This window comes from Danio rerio, chromosome 10, assembly GCF_052040795.2.
Source record: "Danio rerio strain M-AB ecotype USA chromosome 10, GRCz13ab, whole genome shotgun sequence".
Lineage (NCBI taxonomy): Eukaryota > Metazoa > Chordata > Actinopteri > Cypriniformes > Danionidae > Danio > Danio rerio.
In genome coordinates this window covers 30,022,154-30,047,735 of record NC_141030.1, presented here as the reverse complement: position 1 = coordinate 30,047,735, position 25,582 = coordinate 30,022,154, and the positions used below count along the sequence as shown (strand labels likewise).

General features: G+C 34.0%; 1 protein-coding gene across 2 annotated transcripts in view; it reads left to right on the top strand.

Annotated features, from left to right (window-relative positions):
* dchs1b (dachsous cadherin-related 1b) overlaps positions 1 to 25,582 on the top strand; it is a 162,817-nt gene that overhangs the window by 97,893 nt on the left and 39,342 nt on the right. The gene's annotated exons all lie outside the window — the stretch shown is intronic.

The following is a 25,582-nucleotide window of genomic DNA, read 5'->3' as shown; positions in this document are numbered from 1 at the left end:
TTGTATCATCGATTCATTCATTCATTCATTCATTTTTCTTCGGCTTAGTCTCTTTTTTAGTGGTTGCCACAGCGGAATGAACCGCCAACTATTCTGGCATATGTTTTATGCAGCAGATGCCCTTCCAGCCGCAACCCAATACTGGGAAATACACATACGCACTCTTTCACTCATACACTCATACACTACAGCCAATTTAGCTTACCCAATTCACCTCTACCGCATGTTTTTGGACTGTGGGGGAAACCTAAGCGAACGCGGAGAGAACATGCAAACTCCACACAGAAACAGAAACTGACCAAGCTAAGACTGAAGATTTAGAATGAAAGTTACTTGTAAAAAAAATTCTATATTAAAAAAAATACTAATTAGCAAATTAAAAAAAAAGTTAAATGTACTGTCTCTTTAAAATCCTTTTGGTACATTTCCTTATTTTTAATTTATCTACCTAATTTATTTCTTTATTTTTTAAGATTAAATCAAAATGACAAAATGACATACTGAGACAGAGTAAAAACATTTAATTCAATAAAAAGTTCCATTATATTCAAGATAAGTACAGAAAAAAAATCTGAGTATATTATGTACTTTCCAATTTTTCTTCACAGAAAACATGTGATCAAGTTCCATGCTCAGATGCTTAGGCGTTTGTGATTGCCATTGTGTTCCCGTAATCCTCTGTAATGAATGTTGCCTGATCCCTTTCTGCTTTTATCCTTCAGTTTTCTCTTCTAATGCTTGAAAGAACCTCATGACTCCTCCAACATTCAACTGCTGAACTCACATGACACCGAAAGCACTTTGTTTCTCCCCAAACTTTAAAAGCGCGTCTGTGTTTGCCAGCTTTCCTCAGTTTAATGAGGTCACACCGAGTCTCAGACCCTCTGACTAAAGCCAGTGACATCATGCCTCAGGATATCCCTCTTCCTAATTCAATTTATTTGCATCTATGAAAAGAGATGCTGCAAGGCTTTTATTTAAGGATAACAGGTGGTCTGTCATTGTCTGGCAATGTGGCATGTGTCGCAGGCCAAACCAACAGCTCATTTTAGATCCAGTGAAAGGACTGCGCTTGCAGCTTAGCGGTCAGGGGTTAGGGGTCAACATGGTGCTTTATAAAGAACCAGATGACTTTTTGCTGACCTTTGACTTTGAGCCTTTACAGCGCCATGAGCAGAGGCTCTCTCCACAGGCTCAACAGGTGGAGTTATAGTTAAAGGTTAAAAAATAAAATTTTTAATCAACAACAATGTTTACATGAAGAACCTGTAACGTCTGTCAAAAAATTACAGGTTTCCTCAAATGGTTTGAGTTGCCTAAACCTATTGGGTTTTACAGTACTCAGTTGGTTTGAGTTCTCTTCATTTATTTTTACTGTGATCAAATTCCTTTGTTTACTCAAATGGATTAAGTTCACAGTACTCATTAGGATCAGTTTTTGAACTTAAATGGTTTGTTGCAACTGGTTTCCTCAAATGGTTTGAGTTACCTTAACTTTTTGGGTTTTACAGTGTAGTATACCTAGATAGAGCTGATTAGCTGCTTTAGGTGTGTTTATTTGGGGTTGGAACTAAAATGTGCAGGACACCGGCTGTCCAGGAACAAGTTTAGACACCCCTGTTCTATGGGAACCAAAAAAGTTCTCCTGTGCCATCACTGATTTTATGACTCTTTGGTTTTGCTTTTATTTTTAAGAGTGTAAACCGTAAAAAGACCAGTTAAAAGAACAAAAACAACTACACCAACTTAGTTAAGATGACATATTATATTAAATCTGCAAAATAATACTTTGAAAACCTTAAATGAAGGCTTATTCTCAAACATAGAGAATGGTTAATGTTGACCGGATTAATAAACACAAATCCAGCCAATGTTATTATATTTTAAGTTGAAGTGACTTTTGGGCTAACTAAATATTAAAAATTCAAGTATGAGAATTTAAAATTGAGAAAGTGAACAATATATGATTAAAAACATCCATTCACATGTTTTATTTTTTCACGGTAACAAAAATATATGTAATGTTGGCTTTATAAAGCAGGATATGCCAGCTGGTCAAATTAGCGATAAATTCATTCATTCATTCATTTTGGAATAAGCCACCAACTTATCCAGCATATGTTTAATGCAGTGCATGCCCTTCCAGCTGCAACCCGTCACTGGAAAACACCCATACACACTCATTCACACACATACACTACAGACAATTTAGCCTACCCAATTCACCTATAGCACATTTCTTTGGACTGTGGGGGAAACCGGGAGGAAACACACGCAAACATGGGAAGAATGTGCAAACTCCACACAGAAATGCTAACTGACCCAGCTGGGACTTGAACTAGCGACCTTCTTGCTGTGAGATGACTGTCTAACCACTGAGCCAACGTGTCACCCGATTCTCTTTCTTACAATTGATAATTATGATATTTTTTACAGTGTACTTTTATTTTCCTGAATATTCTGTGTTGTTTATCATTACATTAATTAAGTAAAACATATCATAGACTTTGACTTGTTTTAAAAGAGAACATAGTGTTATTTCCCCTCCATATGCACCAGACACTTTCTTATACACACTCTATGGTCCTGGAAAAAAATATTGTGCTACCCAACATTCCATGTTTGAGTACGTATGTAAGAGTAACTATGTCTGAACAACCGTTTGTCAGCCATGAGTGAAATCTGTGACAGGAAATGAAGGACGTTGCTCTAATCAATACCAAATGTGAGCGTCAACATACTAAGTGGTTTTATGCTTCATGGAGACTTGTATATAATTTGTACATTTACAGACGAGTGTGCCTTTCATCACAAAAACTGCGATTTATCCTGTGGCAGACTTATTGTTTATAACTATGACAAATTGTGCTGTTATTGTTTGGGTGTCTGGAAACACAAGGTGACCGAAGTGTTGTTTGTTTTCCCGGGAAAACGGGGTCATTCAGATTTGAAACAACACAAGGGTGGAAACATTTTATGTGAACCATCTCTTTAAGAAGAATCTAATACCAATTAATGAATATCTGCACTTGCTTTCTACAGCCCTGCAAAATAAAGGCCAAAAAAAGCCTTACAGATGCTGCAAGAAACATCAGCATCCACATAAAGATTTTCATTCTCCTCTTGGGGTTGGGAATGATTTACCTGAGGCCTGCATACCTTAATAACTCAATAAGCTTAAAGACTCCTGGTGCTCTGTGCATTTAAGTTAAAGTGATACCGTATGGAGCGCAGGGCTGCGTTTTTTGGTGGAGAGTCCCGTTTGTCTACTCATGTTTATGGGGCTTTGACAGATCATGCTTATCCACTGAACTCCCTCAAACCAGCTTTAGCTCCGCCTCTTCTAGATCCTAAAAGAGCTGTTGTGAGGCGTATGACTGAGCTGCTGCTGTCATTGTGGCGACTGCATTGAAAGCCATTCATATTAGGGTCAGTTTATGTTTCTCTAATGTTGTTTGGGTTTTTGGGCGGCTGCGTAATCAAGACCACGCCATCCGAGAAGACGCGGCGAGAGGGGAAGTTGGGATAACGGTGCCATTCAGGCGTGCTTCTCTTATGTTTTTTCCCCTCATTCCCTCTTCCTTAGGCCTGAGATCAGTTATCCTAAAAGTGTTGAGATTGTGAGGTTTGCATTATTGGAGGTCAGGAGTTTGAAGTAGTGTGGATGGAGGAGGTTCGTTTCTGGCCTGCGCTTTGTCAGGATCACTGAGGTAATATCAATAAATCAGTGCACTTGTACTCGTAATGGGAGCAGGAAATGACTTAAACTACCGTGTGGTTCAAGTGTAAGTGATGTTTTCATTACACTACAGTACATTTATAACATGTTCCTGCTGTAGATTAACATCCTTATGATTATCAAGACCTTATATTGACCAGACAAGACACTGATTGGACACTGATCAAATGAGACTGATTGGTTGATGAGAATGTTGTTGCTGGAAGCACAAAAATCATACCAACCTAGTTTTCAATTAGGTACAATCTGTTGATACTGATAGGTTAAAAAATGTGCTATAAAAATGTTTGATGCACAAATTGTTTAGGACAGTTTTGACCACAGTTAGAAGAAAATGAAGTAAAATGAAGAATTTGGAGTGGCCTAGTCAAAGTCCTGACCTAAATCCAATTGAGATGCTGTGGCATGACCTTTAAATGGCAGTTCATGCTTCAAAACCCTTTCAATGTGGCTGAATTATAACAAGTCTGCAAAGTGCAGTGAACCAAAACTAATAATAATAGACTCATCGCAAGTTATCGAAAACGCTGGATGGCCCAACCAGTTATTAGGTTTAGGGGCAAACACCTTTTCACACAGGGCTATGTATTTTTGGATTTTGATTTGCCTTAATAATAAAAACTTAAATTTACAAAACTGCATGATGTGTGTATTTGTGTTATATTTGAATAATATTTAAATTTTTTGATGATCTGAAACTTTACAGTGTGACAAAAATGCAAAACAAAAAAGAAATCAGTAAGGGGCTAACACTTTTTCACACCACTGTGTCACAGCGATATTGATATCCTCTGATATCCTATGGTCATCTCTTTTGAATAAGTGATAATGACATTCTGGTTTTTATTATCAGTGTGCATTTGTAGATGAGTGTGAGTTTTGACTCCAGCCAGATCTGATGACAAACCCTGGCCAGATCTGGCCGAGCTCAAGGTCTCGAGGCTCTTGCCTTTCTCACATTCATTAGAGGCCTAGCAGGGATGCTAATCAGCCTACATTTAACATGATTGGTCCCCAGACGCTATCAGAGCAATCACACCAATCCACTTTACAATGCCTCAAATAATAAGGTAGATGTGCTCGGGTGCATTTGAGGATACTTGTTGGCAATTTATACATTAGAAAAGTGAAGACAAAACTAAAATGTCTGAAATGTGGAAATAGGCAGAATTTGAGATATTGTAAGGTTGTGTTCGCACTTGGAGTTTGGTTCTCTTGTTTTTTGCTTGGTCTAGACCAAAAAGAAAAGATACAGTTACTACAAAACAAACAAAAATAAATATAAAAATAATTTTATGACATTTTTTTGCACCAGAACATACTAAACACCCAAAGAGTGTTGTGTTATGAGCTAAACAAGCTTGTTTTCTGTGTATATGAAGCTTTTTTGCATTTGATATGTAAAAGAGTTAAAACAAAAGCAATAACTGCTTTGTCATACAAATGAAAATCCACAACAAAGCAAAGTGTCCATGATGCCTGTTTAAAACTAAAGGAAAAGACGATGAAATTAGGTGCATTTCTATCAAGTTCTTAGAGCGCTGACTGTAATAACAACAGTAAACAAGGCCAGCAATTATTAAAATTGGGTGTAAAGGCGGATTTATACTTCTGCATTGAGTGATCAGCGTGAGCCATGGCACCTGCCTTGCGTGCAGTTATGCATTTAGACTTCTGCATGCTGTTTGTGTTGCTCTGCAATAACACTTGCGAAATGAGAGCTGGCAGTAGGTTTTTATGTTCCTCTGTGTCGAGTTTCTTTGCTTTTGTTTTTTTTTTGAACACTACCTTAATGTACAAGTAGCTAAAACTCACTTATCCTGAGGCGGGAGCCAGCAGCTGCACAACAACATTAATTATAAGGTAAACACAAAACAAAAGTTTCCATTTGGAGCTGTTTCACGGGACTCGAAACTTGTAAACACTCGCTCATACGGGTTCGTGTAGCTCCCGGTCACACTGGTCACAGCTGCCAAGCCAACCAATAACAGAGCTTGCGATATGCGTTGTTGCGATGTGTAGTTAAATTTTTTTGAGAGATGCGGGTCAACGTTAGCGTTAGCCATGGCGAGGGCTAAGCAACAGGACCCTACTAATGTGCTTGACGCAGAAGTATAAATCAGCCTTAATGTTTACTAGATCATTTCCAATCTTCCATTATTCACATTAACCATTTTTTTTTACAAAACCACAACAATGGAGTACAACAACTTTTTTTTTCAAATTAAGCCATTTTTATTTAAAATTTGGCATTTCCATTCCTCATTTCTCATGCAATGCTTCAAAAAGAGCATCAACACCGAGTGATGGAATCCCAGCTCATAATAAGAAAATAACCGAGTATTCTTGAGCATTCCCATTTTTATGGTCACATCATGTGAAATCACATCCTGTTTTTAGTTTGTTTAGATGTCTTTGATCCATTTTTTGTTCATATTTTGGTCAGCTGTGCTAGAGTAAATTTGAAAGTGGACTGAGACCAACTATTTCAGTGGTCTTGGTTCACTTGTTTGGTGCTAGCTGGGGTTGGGATGGCAGAGTTTACACTTATTCAAATAAACTACATTAACAAAGCAATCACACCATAGTTATCACACTATAATCAAATCAAACCTGCCAAGTATGAAAACACCCTAATATACCATGTGATGTCCCACATCGTCCCTTAAACAGAGCATGTGAATGTTTCCAAACCTCACTTGCCAAAGTAAAGAATGAATTATGGATACCATGTTTGTGCTTCTCTCTTTTGTGTACATATTTCTGCCATGAAATACAAATTGGAAGCAACCAACAAGCATTGCGTACACTTCAAAAGCATACAAAAATCTGGAAAGAAGACCCAGGCCAGATCCCGCAAATCTTGTAAAGGGAAAATAAGACTCTTGTGGCATCTTGCAAAAGCTGTTGGGAGGAAAAACATCCACACTTTATTCATTTACTCATTGTAAAACCACTAAAATACAGCCTTCTCCATTCTCTGTAGTGATGCATAGCTCAGAGCCTCGCAGCAAGATGGTCTTGACCATAAATTTGCTTAGGTGCAGCGTGTTGCACAAACAGCTCTGAGTGGAGTTAGTGGTGCGGTTTGAAGTTGAGGAAGAGAAGCGCTGTCATCTGTTGTCTGTTCAGAGAATGTTTCTGACTGTCTTCACTTTATCACTGTCCTGATACCGGCAAATAACTGGAAAATTACCAGAATGACTTTTAGTATTGTGAACATCTTCTATGAAAACAGATGTAGAAACACTTTCACATGTCAAGATGTACGTAATATGTGTGTGTGTGATAGCGCTCAACGGCTGCTTCTAGTTCACACGCGTCAAGCAACTGAATCAGAGCTTGAAGGTAAAACAAACAGCTGTTTATCTTAAGCATTTTATCTATTTTTTTTACACAGTTGGGATTCAGAAGGAACATAGAAACGGTATCTGGCTAACATCTAGTTGCTAAATGTTTTTTTTTAAGGTTTTTATTTTCATAAACAGCACAGGTGTGAATGCGTCTGATTGTTCTCATTGGGTGAAGTACACGTCTCACGTCAGCGCATTCTAAGCGTGAACGCGCTGTTTCCGTCAATTTTACTTCTGCGTTCACACAGTGCAGCATTCCGACAAATTACCAGTAATGTTACAGCTTCTCTTTCCAGAACATTGCCAGAATGAAATTACTTTTATTTTCAAAAAGGGCCCGTTTACACATGAATCCTTTCAGGAAAATTGCGGGTAATTTTCCAGAGAGGTCTGTATGTGTGAAAATTCTGTGATTGACAGCTGTTTGCGTTGCTTCTCTGTAATCTACAGCTCTGTGTTGCTGCTCCATCTGAAAGTATGTGAAAATATCACATTTATTAACATGTCTACTTTAAGCTCAAAAACATAGGTTTGGTGCCTAAAATAAATAAATCTTTGAGATGATTCCACAGTCCTGCGATTATTAGCTTTGTTGAATCAATAAAAGCATTTTAATCCTCTGTTTAATGTACTAGGTTTGTGGCATATTGCGCCATCTGGCCTTCGTCGGAGATTTACTACTGATCATAATGCTGTGTTTCCCTGACAAGATCTGCATGACAATCACAGCTTTTGCTACAATTTTGATTTAATTTCACAATTTTGATTTAATTTCAGTTAATTGAATTAATTATTCTATGTTTTAAGCAGAGATGCCTTTAGTCATCTGTGAAATGAGCTACTACTGCAGATATTTTGTGTTACAACAACCAAATTGTGAAGTCTTAATATAGGTATATTTTGTTCATTTTTTTATTTATATAGCATATTGTATAGTACTTTCGATGAGCTCAAATGAACAATGCGTGTGTTTCTCAAAACAGAACAAATGCACTGTTACAAAACTGTCAAAACAACACAATCATTACAGTACATTTAATGTATTGCTCGTGGAATGTAAACATTTTTAATGTAATTCATTATAATACCTTCACTTTAGCCTTGAAGGAGTCACATTGTGTCATTAACATTATAAGAAAGTATCGATCTCTGCTAATCAATAAACAGTCCATGTGCTTTGCTGACAGCTAATTAGCAGTAAAGCATTTATGAACAGTACAGTCTGCTGATTCATACCTGGGTTTACAATAGAGCTCATATGTCATATGGATTTACAATAGAGCTCATTGGCATATGAGTGCCAGGCCAAGCTTCCTCTTTGAACTGCTGTTTGCCACAGTGTGGGCAGTTCTGGTTCTGTCTGGATGTCATAACACCATATGTGAGTTAAAGATTCCCGATAATTAATAGGACTGCTGTGGTTAGTCTGGTTTTGCATTCTCTCTGTGTTGGTTAATGATATATTGAATAGGAAGAGCTGTTTTTATTTATGAGTTGTATTGATCTTTAAGGATTCGTGATGCATTATTCATTGTAGTATTTAATCCATACAGTAAAATTCAGTGAGGTTCAATGATATTTTGTATGGACAAAGTGAGTTGAAGCATTCTTAATGCAATCTTATTGAGTGGCCTGGTATTGTATGGCTAAAAGCTCCCAGTTTAGTTTAATTTTGCTTGGTTTGGTTTTTAGTTTAGTTTAGTTTTAGTTTAGTTTTAGTTTAGTTTTAGTTTGGGTTTAGTTTGGGTTTAGTTTAGTTTGGGTTTAGTTTGGGTTTAATATATATATATTAACATTACTTTGATTAAGCTTGAACTTAAGACTTAGCCTGGGAGTTAGCCTGCACCAGACCAGGCTAGTTTCCCAGCATAAGTTGCCAGGGTAACTAAGTTTGAACTTTTGTAAATTTGATTTATAAAACTGAATCTGCCATTAATAAGCCTGGCTTTTTTCTGTAAGCTTGGTTTATGGAACAGTCCCCAAGATCGTGTTGATGATGTTCTGCAATTCTTTTGTTAGTTTGTTCTGTCTTTAGTCATATTCCTACAATTAGTTTTCTCTATTTACTTCTTATTTTTAATTCCTTTATTATGTGTTTATTTTGCACTGTGGAACTTCTGTCACAGAAATAAATTAATTGTATGTGTAAACATACCTGGCAATGACATTAAAGCTCTTTCTGTTTCTGATTAGTTCATCCAAATGCACCCATTAATGAATAAGACTGTGATAAGTTGTGCTGATTTTACATCTCTCTGTAGTGATTAATGATATGCTGAATACAAAGAGTTGTTTTGACTTAGGTGTTGTATTCATTTTGAGTTTCTGTTATTTATTATTCAGTTTTCTGTAATTTATTTATTTTCATTTAAATGCTTCCTTTTATCAAAACTATGTTTGGTATTTCAGATCTATGTGCGGCTCTATATGATATATTGAATAGGAAGAGTTTTTATTTATAAGCTGCATTGATCTTCCATGATCTTTAATCCATTATTCATGCTGCCAGAAGAACTAGCTATTGAACATATTTACATTCCCAAACCATTTCATTTCAGCAGAGTACTGATAATCCCTTGAAACAAGGAAAAACTTGTTAGAGGTTTAGTTTTGTAAATATATTTAAATATTAACGACATAGTACTGATCTGTGTCTGAAGTGTAAGTTCTCAAAAGTAGTCCATTAAAAAACTCTATTAGAGAAGCTACTTTAAAGATATTCAACTTACTGTAGATATAAGTTTTTGGCTTCTTACTCTTTTTTTCAATATTTTATTATTATTTTTATTTTATCTTTACGTAATTTTTTTGTTTTTTTGTCCAAATAATAAAAGAGGTAAATGTTATTTTGGAGTCTATTCTTACTGAATTGACAACACTTGAACCATTCTTTCAAAACATGCAAATTTGTTTTATTTATCTAAACACAATATGTCCCCTAATAAGTCACTACATTCTCAGTCTGGCCTATTAATCCAGATCTAAGCATACAGCTCTTGATATACAGGTATTAAATGTAAATGGTGACATTACATTATATAATGTATGAGAACACTTATGTGCTATGATTTCATCTTGAATCAAATGTACTTCCATTCAGAGCCTCTTTAAAACAGATCTGCAGAAAGGTCACTGTAAAGAAAAGGACAGCCAGAGCTCAACTCTCAATTAATCACATCCAGAGCACTGCTGCTTATCATGATACAATCCTGAGACACTATAGTAGCAGATTCCCTCAGTTTCTGACCCCTGCCGTTCAAGGTGAAATAAAAACAGCATATTTCAATTGCAAGATTTTGGGGGTTTTTATTAAAAATGAGGGTTTTTTTTGCAGTATGTTCTAAAGATAACATCCAAAATAAAGTGTTTTATGTCACACTTTAACAATTTATGTCTGAAGACTTCAATTAAAACATATTTTCAATGGGAGTTTTCATAAAATCATTTTTTTTCCTCATGCACGAAGCCAAAAATCTTCACTTTAGCAGGTCTTACATAGACAAAATATTGCCTGTAATAAGCTAATAGACTAAATTCAATTTCATAAGACTTTTCAACCTCACATGCCAATTAATCAACGAATGCTTCATTTGCATGTTTAAACATTGATTGTAAAAAAAAAACATAATACAAAAAAAGCAATTCTTAACATAATCAACTGTGGAAGTTCAGTGATTTGTATTAGTTGTTTTTATACCCTACAATATTTGCCATAAAAGATTCCCAGATTCCCATCAAATAATTTAAGAACCACCAGGTGATCTTGAATTGCTGATATCAGGGTTGTGTGCATTATCCAGAAACTCTGTAAATTTGGTGAGTCTCATAAAAATAACACAAATTGGACAAGCAGCGACCTGTAATACATCTCTTGTCTTATCTGAGGGTGTTTATAAGTGCCTGTGTTTGGGGCGATGGGTTCATGTTCGCTTTTGAGACTGATGTCCTGCCTTCAGTGTTTGAAAAAGGAAAAAATATCTCATGTTAAAAACCCAGATAAATTAGAGCTTGACATTGGATGCAAGCAAGAGATAAACTCAGAGATTGTTAATTTAGACCACATGTTAGGGACTGCAAGTAATGTAATAACAAACCGTTTATTGCACTTGTAAAAACGCAGTGACCTCAGGCAGTTTTGTGTTGTTTGCGGTGTAGAATTTACACACGTAGACATTTGTCAGCTTGAAAGAACTCAAATAATGGAATTTAGGAAGGTTATATGCGTTCATCATGCAATACAGTGTAATGCAAGCACTTTTAGATAGTATTATATTTACAAATATTTATAAACATGTTTTTTCATAGTCCATTAACTTTTTAAAAAGTCACTGTTGCTAATGGTTTTCCTAAGTTAAGGTTTTTTGTGTTTTTTTTTGTGTTTTATATTTTTTTGTTTAATTTCTGTTTTATATGATTAAGGTTGACTCATTAAATACATTTTCAATGCATTTTTTTCTGAATGTAGGTCACCTTTCATATCACAATCTGTGTTTTTATCTATAATTGCAGCTAATACAAGATCCCAATCAAGTGAAGCAAGAAGCAACAAAAACTTTTTAATTGCAAATGGTGTGGAAGCATTTGAAATGTCTTTTAGATGTTGTTGCACAGCTCGTTGAATGAAGCTCAAATGTACCATCATGCATTTACATTGTAAAACTTTCTGTTTAACAAATCATTCACTTACTCGATTTGTTCAAAATCACTGAATCATTCAGCAACAAAACACTGCTATGTTGCTCTGGGATCCTGTGATGTTTTCCTTGCAAAAAGGACAATTTAAAATTAACCAGGTTATTTTTTTTTTTTTTTTTTTTGATAGTAAGATTGTACTAATCATGTTTTTTGGCACATTGACCTACATTTGTATAAGCACAGTTTTGCTAAAACTACCATGGTAAAAATATAGTAGATATGCAAAACCATAGGTAATTTGTGGTTACCGTTAGGCCTGGATTGGCTAATCAGGAGGTTTGGGAGGATTCCCAGTGGGCAGGTCTGTTTTTTGGCCGCGAGGGCTGGTGTCCCTAGCTGCTAGCTCTCTCAGCAGTCGCACCTTTTTTATTTATGTATTTATTTGACCATAGCCTCACTTTTTTATTCATTATTATACTCCAACCATAGTTTTATTTTATCATGATATTTGTAGTGAAACTGGGTTATCCAAATAGAAGTCAATGTGGCAAAAAAAAAACAAGGATACTACAATTTTACTATCAACAAGATCGACCAACAAAATAGACAAGAAACAGTATTCAATTAACTAAGACTGTAAACATTGGCAATGTTATGTCTAAAAAGTTGTTTAATAATAAGCAGTCATTTGATGTCAGAATTGCAGTCATATGTTAATATTCACAAAAAAATGTATGTTTTTTTTCTAGGATGTCATGTTTCTAAAACTCAATTATTGCTTAAAAAATGTGAAATATCCAGCCTGATCTCACAAAGAAATAAGAAATGTAAATATTTAAAGTTTTGTCAGTTTAGTGGCTAATTCGTACAAAGTTCAGTCATATGAAAATGTACTATTTTGAAAAGGAGGCATGGCCCCACCCCTAAACCCAACTGTCTTTGGGGGATTAAGCAAATCATAGTAATTTATTTGGGTTAGCCACTAATTCAAAAAGAATTGCTCTGAGATAGCGTTGAAATGTCCCACTAAATGAAGTTTTATAAACTAATTTCGTGAGGAGCATGTGATACGATTGATCGCGGCTGGCATCACATTAACAATCGTTGCTTGCCCTCTTAGATATCATTGCTAGATCAATCAGATGATTTCTAGTCTCCAATAAATAAGCCCATTTATCCTACCTTCCTTATCTTTGTTTCTGAAGAACCCCTCATCCACCCAGTCTCCCTTTTTCCTCCTTTACCAGGGGAAGCTCTCGAGACCTACCTGATCTTGAACCCCCTGTCATGCTACATGACCATATGGGAGCCCTGGGCTCAATTATCTCCGAGCTCAGGGTTTTCTCCCGGGCCAGCTTGCCAAATCTACAAATTTATATCAAGCAAAAGTGTGAACTCTTGAAATGCACACAAATTCTGCTGTACATGTTTTGCAACACTGTACAATATTTTTCCACAACCAGGATATAATTTTTCCTCTGTAGATCGTCAGTGATTTAGATCAGCAATGAAAGAAGATATTGCGCATTTGGTTGCTGTGATAAATTCAAGATAAATGTAACTAATATGAAGCTGCTTTTTTATTACTCGAGTGGTTTTAATGGAAAACGTCTACCACACGCTCAAACCTTCAATTACAGTGTTGCTTCTGTGATCAGAGTTCATCTGGTTAGTTATGGCAGAGTTCTGCCTCTCGAGACGCAGCAATGAATTACAGCTTATGGTGTTAAAGTCCTATTTTCCTGGAGCGTTTGTCCCATGAGCGGCCTGGATCGGGAATGGATGAGTCTCTACGGCAGACAGAATTATTGCAATGCTTTCGCACACAAGTCTCTAATTTAACTGTATAGTTCTGTAATAGCAGAAAGACTGAGTGCCGTTTGAAAGCTGTGGCTGAATGTGTCTGGGCAGTATTGATCTGCTGAGGACAGATAGTGATTTGTTTCTTGTGACGTCGAGAAACCCTTGGTGAGCGTGGTTTCATTTATTGATGAATAAGGGATGAAGTGATGCAGAAGGGAATTGTGCCTCTCTTCAGGACTGTCAGATTGATCGATGCCAGAGTTTAGGATGGATTTTTGCATGTGCGCAGAAATTCTATACAGCTTTACTTTAAATTGGCATTGATGAGTGTGCAGAAAATCTTGGCGGCACACTTTCAGTCCACAGACTCTAACCTTTTTCTTTTTCTTTTTTTTTTCGGAACTATCTCTGATTATGTCCTTTTCATTAAATGATAACTTCTTAAAGTATAAGTAAGTGTATGGCATTACACCTCTCGGAGAGATTAAGAATGGTAATGAATGTGTGTATTGCAGTGTTGATGTGTTGGTTTTGTGTGCTGTTGAAGATGTAACACTAAAGAACTCTGACGGTACTTTGTAGGTCAATCGGCTGTTAGCATTACACTGGTTCCCTCGATAAAATCCTTTTCCTATAGGCTTTTTGATTATTGCAAGATAATCTTCACAAAATAATATAACATTCATGACTTTTAAATCCTAAATACAGGCACTAAAAACTAACTTTAGGATATAAACTAACTAAACCGAGGTCTTTTGCATTCTTCATCACCACAACTGTGCGCCTGATACAGTAGTTTTAGAAGCATGATCCATAAAAAGGATTTAACTGTAGATGATTATTAATCGATGCTATATTATACATACACTGTAAAATTATCCAGTGTTTGCAGTATTTCATAAAACATTAAAATTACAGTAATACTACTTTCAATAGTGTTACATTTACTGTAAAATGTACCTGCAAAAGAGTGTGGAGTTTTTTACGGTCAATACTATATTTAGATGCACAGTAACTGATTATTTCCCAGAATTAATTGAAATATCTACAGTAACATACTGTAAGCCATGTGCACAGTATGAAAGTGTTTAGAATACAATTTGTATACTGTTAAAACAACAATATATACAGTTACATACTGTACACAGCTTATAGTAAGAAACGGTAGAGAAATGCAGTATAATATTGTGAAAACAACAGAAATCTTTTAAAGTGTATACATATATTTATTACATTTATTTCATTTATTTTTATTTCATTCATTTCTGAAATACTACGCCATCTTGTGACTGAATAATGCACAGATTAGTGAATGTTTCATTCAGCTCCGGTCACCGGTTTTTGTTTCTGGCAGCTTTGCACACACTTAAAGAATAAAAAACAAAGTTTCTACGTAGACCAATGTTTTGTGTCTAATTTAATTCTAAAGTACATCTAGGATGGTTGTTTTTGCAGAGAATTGTGTCACCCTGCTGATAAACCTGACAGCCTTTATTCTGCATTAATAGCCTACTTGATGTACTTTATATAACTGCAAGAAGAACGAGTTTCTGATCAGGGTGATGATGTTTAATTATCTCCATTGTCTCCAACAATGCCTACAGTCACACTTAGCAACTTGTTAGCAGTCATTTTTTTCAAAAAAACGAACATGTAATTGGAATGGAATGTAACATGGAATGTAATTGCAGTGTTTTAAGCTGTAGAATAAGTATCTTGATTTAGAGTCTGCCGTAGACCTTGATTAAGCGACTTAACAGACAATGGAAACATAAGTGCTAAAATGCTAGCTCTTTTTGTTTGTTTTGTTTGTTTTTCGTACAAATTGTTTTCATAGTTCACTCCACTATACACAGATTGTGCTGAGATGGATGAGGGTCTCTGAAAAATGCCCTGCAGATTGCGAACACAAACAATCCTAAATAATTTAAATGTTGAAGAGCAAAGCTCATTGGCTGCTGAGGTGACAGCAACCAATCACTTGCACCTTATAGTTGATGACAGTTGAATATTGATTAGGTTTATCAGCCTGCACACACATAGGATTTCATGAGAGAACTTTGTATTTACTATTTTCTGTGCAATGTACAAATGAATGCATCATTTTAATTAATGAAATAAATAAAAGTTTGTACATAAGGGCAACATGCTTACATTAAACCTGCAAAATTGTATCCAGATTTTGTTGAACAATCAGATGTGCTTCTTTCTTCCATTCCCCTGTCAGTATCAGCTCTGTCCCAGCAGAAGAGACTCTTACAGCACCCAGAGGACCCAGTCTCTCCTCAGGCCCCTTAATGCGTTTCTCACCTGCACCATTTAATGGAGAAGATTTCCTTTACAAACACACACACATTTTCAGCTGAACCCTCTGGAGCAACATGGCTCATTACCCTTAAACACCTGATCAAATCATCCAACTATCATTACAACTTAAGCACAGACTCTATTGATGTCTTTAATGTGCTATTAATGATGCTCTCTTATGATGCATTTACACGTTTAGAGTCTTTTTTTCTCTTGTTATTGCTGGCATGCACACTACTCTAGAGTTTTTTTTTTTTTTTTTTTTTTTTTTAGAAATGCTTAGTTATATTTATTGTTTAAGTTTTAAATCTCCAGGGTTACGTTTTAGTGAATATGAACCCAAAACAGTATGATTTGAAGTATCATTTGCATGTCTTTCCTTGATTCATCAAGCCTTGGTCATACCACTATTCCACTGAGTTTTGTTTTATTCTTTTGATAAAGGCTCATGTTCAAAGAAACCAAGATGGCAGAAAGCAAACATTTTCAATGTTTTATTATTATTTTGAATATACACAAAGACAAGTAAACCCTTACAGTTTCGAATAAAATCTATCTGTATGACCAAACGTCTTTTAAGATTAAAATAGCAAAATCTGTGATCATGCCTGCACACAATATATAATAGCATTGCTTGCATTGTAGCCTGTAGTCAAACTAGGGCTAGGGAAATATTTAGTTTTTCCACGATATAAATTACGAAATCAATATAATTTCACCAGATTAATAAATAGCTCTATTTGGAAAGATTTCATTCATTTAGATACATTAGGACGATCAAGTCCTCTTCTATGCAGTTTGCATAAATCATAATAAATTATAAGCAGGGGTTTAGCAACCAGCACTTTTAGAGACAGCACATTCAGAAACGGGTGACTAATAATTATATGAATGTAAACTTTTGGATCTCATTCAGCTCCCCCATCCCCCCTTCTTTTTTAAAATGTCCACTACATCCCCTGATTACAAGCATATATAAATATTACAGAGCAAAGATAAAAGTTTAATAAACAGTGCTTTATAGTTTACTGGCTCGTCAAACCGTATTTAGGTACAGAAAGTGATAAATAGTACATAAAAAAAATCTGGTCATCATTTTAAACATTTTTCAAAAAGTGTTTATCTTTTAATTTTTAATAAATCTAATCCTGCAATGTAACTATTGTGGATACATTGTAATCAATAATGATACTCAAAGGATATATTGTGGAGCCCTAAGTCAAACAAACCTACAGACATACAAATACACTACTAGGAACACAATTTTGTTTGTTTTGTATAAGAAACGTTTGTTTAGTTTTAATAAGATTTTGGCTAAATGTTTATACGTGTAGTATACATACTAGACATACATTTTTATTTATAAAAAATTATGTTTTAGTCATTATAATTTATGTTGGTTTATTAAGTGTATACTGTATATAAGCAATATCATACAAGTATCTGTGCGGAATGGCTATATATCAGCAGTGGTGGGACGTGTGCGTTGGTGCCTTAGTGTCCCACCAGTGACAATATACAGCTAAATCGCACTGCTACGAGTGCAATATTGTGTTTATACAACAGTTCGACGGCATAATCGTGTATATAAAAAAAGAAAATCAAACATTATTTGTATGAGGAACTACTTTCTAAGCCAAAGCAAACACTTGCAGATTACTATGGTATAAATGCAGCACTACAAAATACAAAAGAAAGAGATCAACTTAATGTCACTTACCTGTTTTATAATGATATGTATCGCTGTAGTTTGAAATTTATGCTTGAGTTTTCTTATTAAGGACTTCTTGTGGTGGTACGTCAATCATCAAATTCTTTACTCTGCTGATGGTCGCCAATGTGCTGAATCTCTGAAATTATGAATATTTAAAATAGACACGATCCTTATAAATTAACTTCATAGATGCAACCTAAACAACTACATACTCACCTAAAAAAAACTTAAAAGTCCATTATGTTGTCATACAGCTTCGAAATTTGTCCAACTGTAGTAGGCTTATTCCTCTGCTTGTCATGTGGGTGGAGTAACACATAAAGGTGAAGAGGCAGTACAAGTGCTGCTATTGCAGAATATCGCACTGCTATCGGCCAATCAGATTTGAGAACCTGTCAGAACTGTTGTATAAACATATTTACATATACATTATACATACGTATACATAGAAGGAAACACAACACTTGCTCTCAATGTGATTTAATAGTAGACACATGTTGTTTATAAGGAATTCTAATATACAGTTGAAGTCAAAATTATTAGCATTCCTGAATTATTAGCGCCCCTGTATATTTTTTTCCCCAATTTCTGTTTAATGGAGGGAAGATTGTTTCAGCACATTTCTAAGCATAATAGTTTTAAAAACCTATTTCTAAAAACTGATTTATCTAAGCCATGATGACAGTAAATAATATTTTACTTGATATTTTTCAAGACACTTCTATACAACTTAAAGTGACATTTAAAGGCTTAACTAGGTTATTAAGGTGAACTAGGCAGGTTAGGGTAATTAACAAAGTTATTTTATAACGATGGTTTGTTCTGTAGACTATGGGAAAAAAATTAGCTTAAAGGAGCTAATAATTTTGTCCCAAAAATAGTTTTTAAAAAATTCAAAACTGCTTTTATTCTAGCCGAAATAAAACAAATAAGACTTTTTCTAAAAGAAAAAATATTATCAGACATACTGTGAAAATTTCCTTGCTCTGTCAAACATCATTTGGGAAATAATTAAAAAAGAAAAAAAAATCAAAAGGGGGCTAATAATTCTGATTTCAACTGTATATAGTGTTTTATTTTATAACAAAACAATTCAATAATTTAGTTGGAGGTCTTTTCCAAAAAATAGTCTCAGTATGAATGAGGATCTTTTTTGTTTTGTTTTAATAAGCCATTTTAAAATGAAATCGCACCAGTGTAAACATAGCTCTGTCAGAGTAAGGTCTGGCTATCATGGTGTCCCAGAACGAATCATTATCGTGGATGCTTTATCCCACCCACTTTACCCAAATATCCCAAGACCAACACGGGGCTTTGATTTGTCTGAGGGATAATGTTTCCGCAGACACAATCCCAATAGGAAACAGCGCTGATAATGCTAAAGACAGATGGATAAGAGCTGACCACTGAACAGGATTTTTGCTGAATTCTGGCTCCATCACCGTCATGCCGTAACACATATTCACCTGCTGGCCCGTTACTGCACACATGGGCCGTTCATACCACAGGAAGTCTTTCCAAACACCACAGGAAGTGCTCTTGAACGCTGCATAAAGTGCATGTGGGACTGCATTGTGAAATGGACTGCATTCTCTGGGCAGGTGTTGTGATTTGCGATAATTGTACCTCAACATGGAGTTTTCTTATATCCGATTTTAAAGATAAGTGACTTGCTTTTCCATGCCAGTGTTAGGCTGAGATGCAATTGTAAAAATTACTGTAAAGCATCCAGATGTTTTACTTGTAGTCCACTTCTAAGTTTTTGTCAGTGGTCATTGCTTTTATTATAATTCTCCATTTTATTAATCTGTTTATTCCCAAATGAATATTTACAGGCATTGGCATTGCAAGGAAGGGCTTAAACCCCTTGATAGCTTTTACAATAAAACAAAAGCTATTGTTATATCTAAATTAAATGTACTAAAATGTATTTTTTATGGATGTAAAAATAAGATCTGCTCATTATAGTAAAATAATCTAAGGTTTATGTGGATTTATTTAAATATAATCATTTAATAAACCTTTAATAAATTAATAATTAATTTATTTGGCTATACATATTTATATTGTAGCTATTGTGTCCTGTGTACTATTGTATTGTATTATTTGTTATGAGCTATGTAAAAGACAATATTTGTTTTGTTGAATCAATGTGTTTGATTAGATGTTTGAGCCTAAATGATTACAGTTATCAACTTGAACTGAAAAATTATTTGTTATAAATGTTTTTAATTTACATTTTATGTCAAATAAACTTATTAAAACCAACAATTCAATTTCAACTGTTAAAACTATCAAGTAATATTTATTTTTGTAATTTAATTTTTTCTAATATGAAAATATTTAATTACATTATCAAATTTAATTATTAAAACAAACAATGCATTTTTAATTGTTAAACCTATCAAGGGACTTTATTCTGTAGTTTAATTTAAGTGTACATTTTGAATATTTAATTTTATAGTGTATATTTATTAAAACCATAAAATAATTATTTGTGTTCTGAAAATTAAATTGTATTATTAAAATCATATAAAATAGTTATATATATTCTGAACATATTACATTATATGTTGTATATTAATTAAAATCATATAAAATAATTTTATATTATTATTATTATTATAATATAGTTATTTTGTTATACATTTATTTATTACTATATCATTTTTTATTATATATATATATATATATATATATATATATATATATATATATATATATATATATATATATATATATATATGTATGTGTATGTGTATATATATAAAAATATATATATGTGTGTGTGTGTGTGTGTGTGTGTGTCTATATATATATATATATATATATATATATATATATATATATATATATATATATATATATATATATTTGTTTTTTATGTGTGATTTAACAGCCATTGACCAGACAAGGACAGTCATCTTGCAGGTTTTACACTTCCTGTTTTTGCAAAATATTATTACTGGAATGAATATGGGAAAAAATACATATCAGGATCCATAAAGAGGAGTTGCTTGACCTTGTCATTTTGGCCAGACTTCACATCCCCTATCTCAGACAACTTTTTTTTTTTTTTAACAATCCTCATAAATGGCATGAAACAACATTATGAAACGTCTTCCAGAGCAGACCCCGCATTAAATATTTGCAGGCTGTTGAGAGTCAAAGTTCACTTCCCCTTAATGTTTTGCAAGAAGCCCTTTGTTGTGTTATAGGCTCTGGGCTCTGCAGGTCTTTCTGGTCTTGATGAATGGGACGGCTTGTAGACCACCAGCATCATTGTATTTATAGAGAGCGTCATGGTGGGATAGGGTCAGAGTTGAGGGGTCGTGACTGGACCTTTCCGGTAGCAGGAGCCCCGATGAGTGCAAGCACGAGATGTATTTTTTTGTATGATTTTGACCATGTCAGGACTGTAATGTGAATCAGCTGTACATCTGCACTTGTGCAGCCGTGACAGTAAGAAGATTATCTGTGCTAAAAAAAAAAAATATATATATATATATATATGATTGTGTTTTCTTTTAACTATTCGCTGTTGGCTGATTTACTAGCATCAGAAAAAAACAATTATAAACCATAATTCTTCATTTCATGACTTTCAGGAATGCTCGATTCTGACTGGTCATTTGCTGAATATTCTGAGGTCAAATATTTTGTGGTATGACTGTTGTAATTGTCTGTTTTACCAGGCAAGCACATTTCATGTCTCTTGTACCCAGTGTTACTCTCTAATTAATTAAATTACTCAAATTAAATTACACTACTCAAATTACTTTTTTCCTACTTTGTGTGAAAAGTAAATGTATAACTCAATAAGTAATTTACTTATTGATTTGGCTTAATGCTACTTAAATTCCATATAAATCTATTGAATCCATAGAAATTAAACTCGTAATTATTTATATTTAAATTTAAGTCAAACGGGACATTTTTGTTCTAATTTTTTTATAATCAAACAATTTAAAACAATTTAAACATTATATGGGTCAAAATTAGAAACGATTAAAAAAATTTGCAACACCATATTTTACACATACCATATATTGACAAAATTCTTACTTCATTGTTTCTTAAAGGTGCAGTACTGTATTTAAGTTTGACTCCCAGTGGTTGAACTAGTTATTGAATTCCTGGATCAAAACAAACACAAGTGCAGGTTGCCAGATTGAGGACCAACCAGGCTGATTTAAATCGTGTTCTAAATAAAAGCAACGATACACGATAGAAGGAATATTTTCCATATTAAAATGAGTTATTGTACTATTGTACTACACTTCGAATTGATAGAAATAGAAACAGCTTCTATTTCTCACAGGTGAGCAACAGAAAACTGACAATGATCACCTCACGTACACCTCATGTGCTTTATTCAGTGTTAAATGCTAACATTGTGAGTTTGAATGCCATTTGCAATATTTATATTATTTGCTAATCAGTAACCCCATGTGGAACTCTGATTCTGCGTCTCATTTTGGACTCTACTGTCCACCGGAGGTTGCATTTTGGTCACGGGTGCATGCTTTGAGAGCCTTTCTGAATGAACAAATGGATGAAATATGTGGTTTCCCTCCAAGGCAATCCGGAGTGCTGAAATATAATTGGCTAAAGTGGCATTGGGTGGGTTAAAAGAACCCAAACAAAGACAGCGTTCCAGCACAGAAAGCACATTTTCAAAGCAGAATATCTGACTTTAGTATTGTTTTTCAAATAAAAATGAATGTTCACTTGGCATGTTTCTTAAATATCTGCAAACATATTATGGTATTTTTTAGAAGAGTCAAAAATTACATAGAGCACCTTAAGCATTATCATTCTTTAGTTATCATGTTAAATCAGGTTATTATGCAAAATATCTAAAAATATATAACTAAATAACTATGCAGATACTCTGAATATATATATATATATATATATATATATATATATATATATATATATATATATATATATATATATATATATATATATATATATATACAATATTAGTGAGAAATTAGTTCATGAAATATAAGGTATATATATATATATATATATATATATATATATATATATATATATATATATATATATATATATATATATATATATACCTTATATTTCATGAACTAATTTCTCACTAATATTGCATTTACATTGATAAATGTTACATTTACTTGAAAAATAGAATTATTCTGCAAAATATATTTGATATTTGATAATAAAATTACAACTCTTAAATTGATTTATACAAAACTATTAAATTATTTACAGTATTTAAAGCAAGTAAATTATAAGTAACTGTAATTTTTCTAAAAAGAAAAAGTAAACTCTTAATTAATAAAATTTTTTAATCAGAAATCTAATTTATTTAACTTTGTAACTAATTACTTCCAACACTGCTGGTATAATGTGTAGTTTCTTGATCAACATAATGAAATAATGTCCCCTCTAATCGTTATTGGATTTTGTTATTTATTTATTTAAAAAGTAGCTGTGTAATAAGGTGGATTATGCACAGTCAGATTGTTATTATCGTAAAACAAACACATTTAGGGTGATACGAGAGTCCGGATTCTCTCTGTCTGGGTTTATATTATGATAATGACTGACTAGCTGTATATTATCTTTTACTTAAGGATTATATATGAACTGTTTGAGTAGGTTTTAGGAGGACAATGTACATTGAGAAAGATTTGTTATGACGTGTTCTGTTGGTATGAAATTGACCATAGCTTGTTCCAAAATTAATCAGGCCTTGTCAAGTTTGTCTTTCTTACTAGTGGACGAACTTGGGTTATATGTAGCTACTTGTTTTAAAGCTTGATCATTCTTAAAAATCCAGTTCTGACTGGCCTTATTTCATGATTTGTTAATGAATATGAAGTTCAAAAGAACAGCATTTAGTTCAAATTAAAATCTTTTCTATATAGAGGAGATTTATGTTAACATTTTTACAGTCAATAAATAAATTAATACTTACAAGGCACATTTTTTCCCGCTATTAATTCTGTAACTGCAAGATATAAACTCAGAATAGCCAAAAAAAAAAAAAAAAACTCATAACTTAGAGGTTAAACTGAAAATTGTGATAAAGTTGTAAGAACTTATAATTGCAAGAAGTCAACCAATTTCAAGAATCAAATTATGAGATAAAACTTGTAAGAACTTACAAAATTCCCACAAACAAAGGTCTGGGAAGTAAAAACACATTCTGTCATTTGCATATAAACACAATTCTCTTCTCTCTTTTCACCCTTTAAGTTCATCATATCTCTAAGTTGCTGTAAAAAAATATCAATGCGAGAAAGAGAAGGCATGATGCCCAGACAAACAAAGGCTTTTATGATTTGTGGAAGCATAGAGGGACCAGATCCAAGACATTTTCCCTTTTCTAGCCTTCAGCAACTGCTGTAACAGTCTCTGAAATCTCCTGAGTAAACCCTGAATTCTCTCGATAACATTTATCCCTCACAAATCCATGTTTTTTTGTACCATATTGCTGCAAATGGCACATATTTCATCAATCTGCCATCACATTAGGGAAAGACACCACAGCTGAATAATGTAGAATATAAATACATGTAATTAATTAACTAGTTAACTCACCATACGATCCTTGTTTACTGATTGTTGACGGATTACATGAAGAGTTGCAAACTTTAATAAAAAAATGTTCTAAAATGTCATTATGTATGAGCATTAACCTCTGTTTAAACCTTTAAAATATAGAAGAGTAGATGTTTGATGTATGCAAGTGCTGCTGAAGTTGGAATATATGGTTCAATGTATGAGAGAAAAATGATTTAAACTCAAATTAAAACTGCATTTAAAATCTACAGACAGACATTGATAAAGTGCCTTATAAGATGGACTTTTAAATTCCTGGCCTTTGATAGCTGTTGAGCTTTTACATATCTCCGTTTTAAACGCTTGATGCTTTCACAGATTCTTAAAGGGGTTTTAATTGTATTTTATGTCCTGTTTGTGTTTTATTGTTCTGTACAGTGGTTTGGTCCACTTTGGGTGGACCACTATTTACTCTTTAAAGGTTTTGTTGAATATTAGAGAAAAGAACAATCATCAACAATAACAAATATAAAAAAGATACAATTAAAATATAAAAATAGTATAGAACTACATAGAAAGTGAGTAATGTGTATTTATATAGTGCATTTATCATGTATGGTCATACACCCAAAATGCTTCACAATCATGAGGGGGTCACTTGGATGATACGACAGCAGCCACAAGACAACGGTGCCAATGCGCTCACCACACACCAGCTATTGGTGGAGTTGACGAGAAGTGCCATGGCATTTTTAATGACCATGGAGAGTCTGGACCTCATTTTAACGTCTCATCCAAAAGATGGCGGTCATTGACAGTATAGTGTCCTCTTCACTTTACTAGGGCATTAGGACTCACAGGCCGCAGTTTGAGTGCCCCTTGCTGGCCTCCCTAACACCACTTCCAACAGCAACCTAGCTTTCCCACATGGTCTCCCATAGGTACTGACCTGGCTCAGCCCTGCTTAGCTTCAGTGAGTAACCGGTCTTGGGCTGCAGAGTGATATAGCTATGGCATCAGTTAGGAAAGGATAGAGACTAGTAAATATAAAAAAATAAAATAAGTGAGCAATATTTAGTATTGTTTCACAATTCAGACTTATTTGCAAGCCAGGCATCTTAAAAGTAGAGAAATATAAATTTACATGGTAAAGATAAATATTAGATTAATTCCAAGTGGTCTGAGAAACCCTTTAGGTAGTTTTAAAGTGCTGGTTGGTTGGTTGGTTCACACTTAAATGTGTATTTTGGATGTTGTCTTTTTATTAGTCTGAATAAATGCTACATATAAAAATTGAGAAGTGCATGAAAAATAGTTTTCCTCTGCATCTTCTCATCTTAATGTCACCATAAATTGGGCAGATTTTACACCTGAAACGGTCATAAGATCTTACCTTTACCTCTAGAAGTGAAAATCCAAGATCTTCAACTTCTCACCTCCACCTCATTACTCTGTGCAGTCTCCATCTCTCATCAAGAG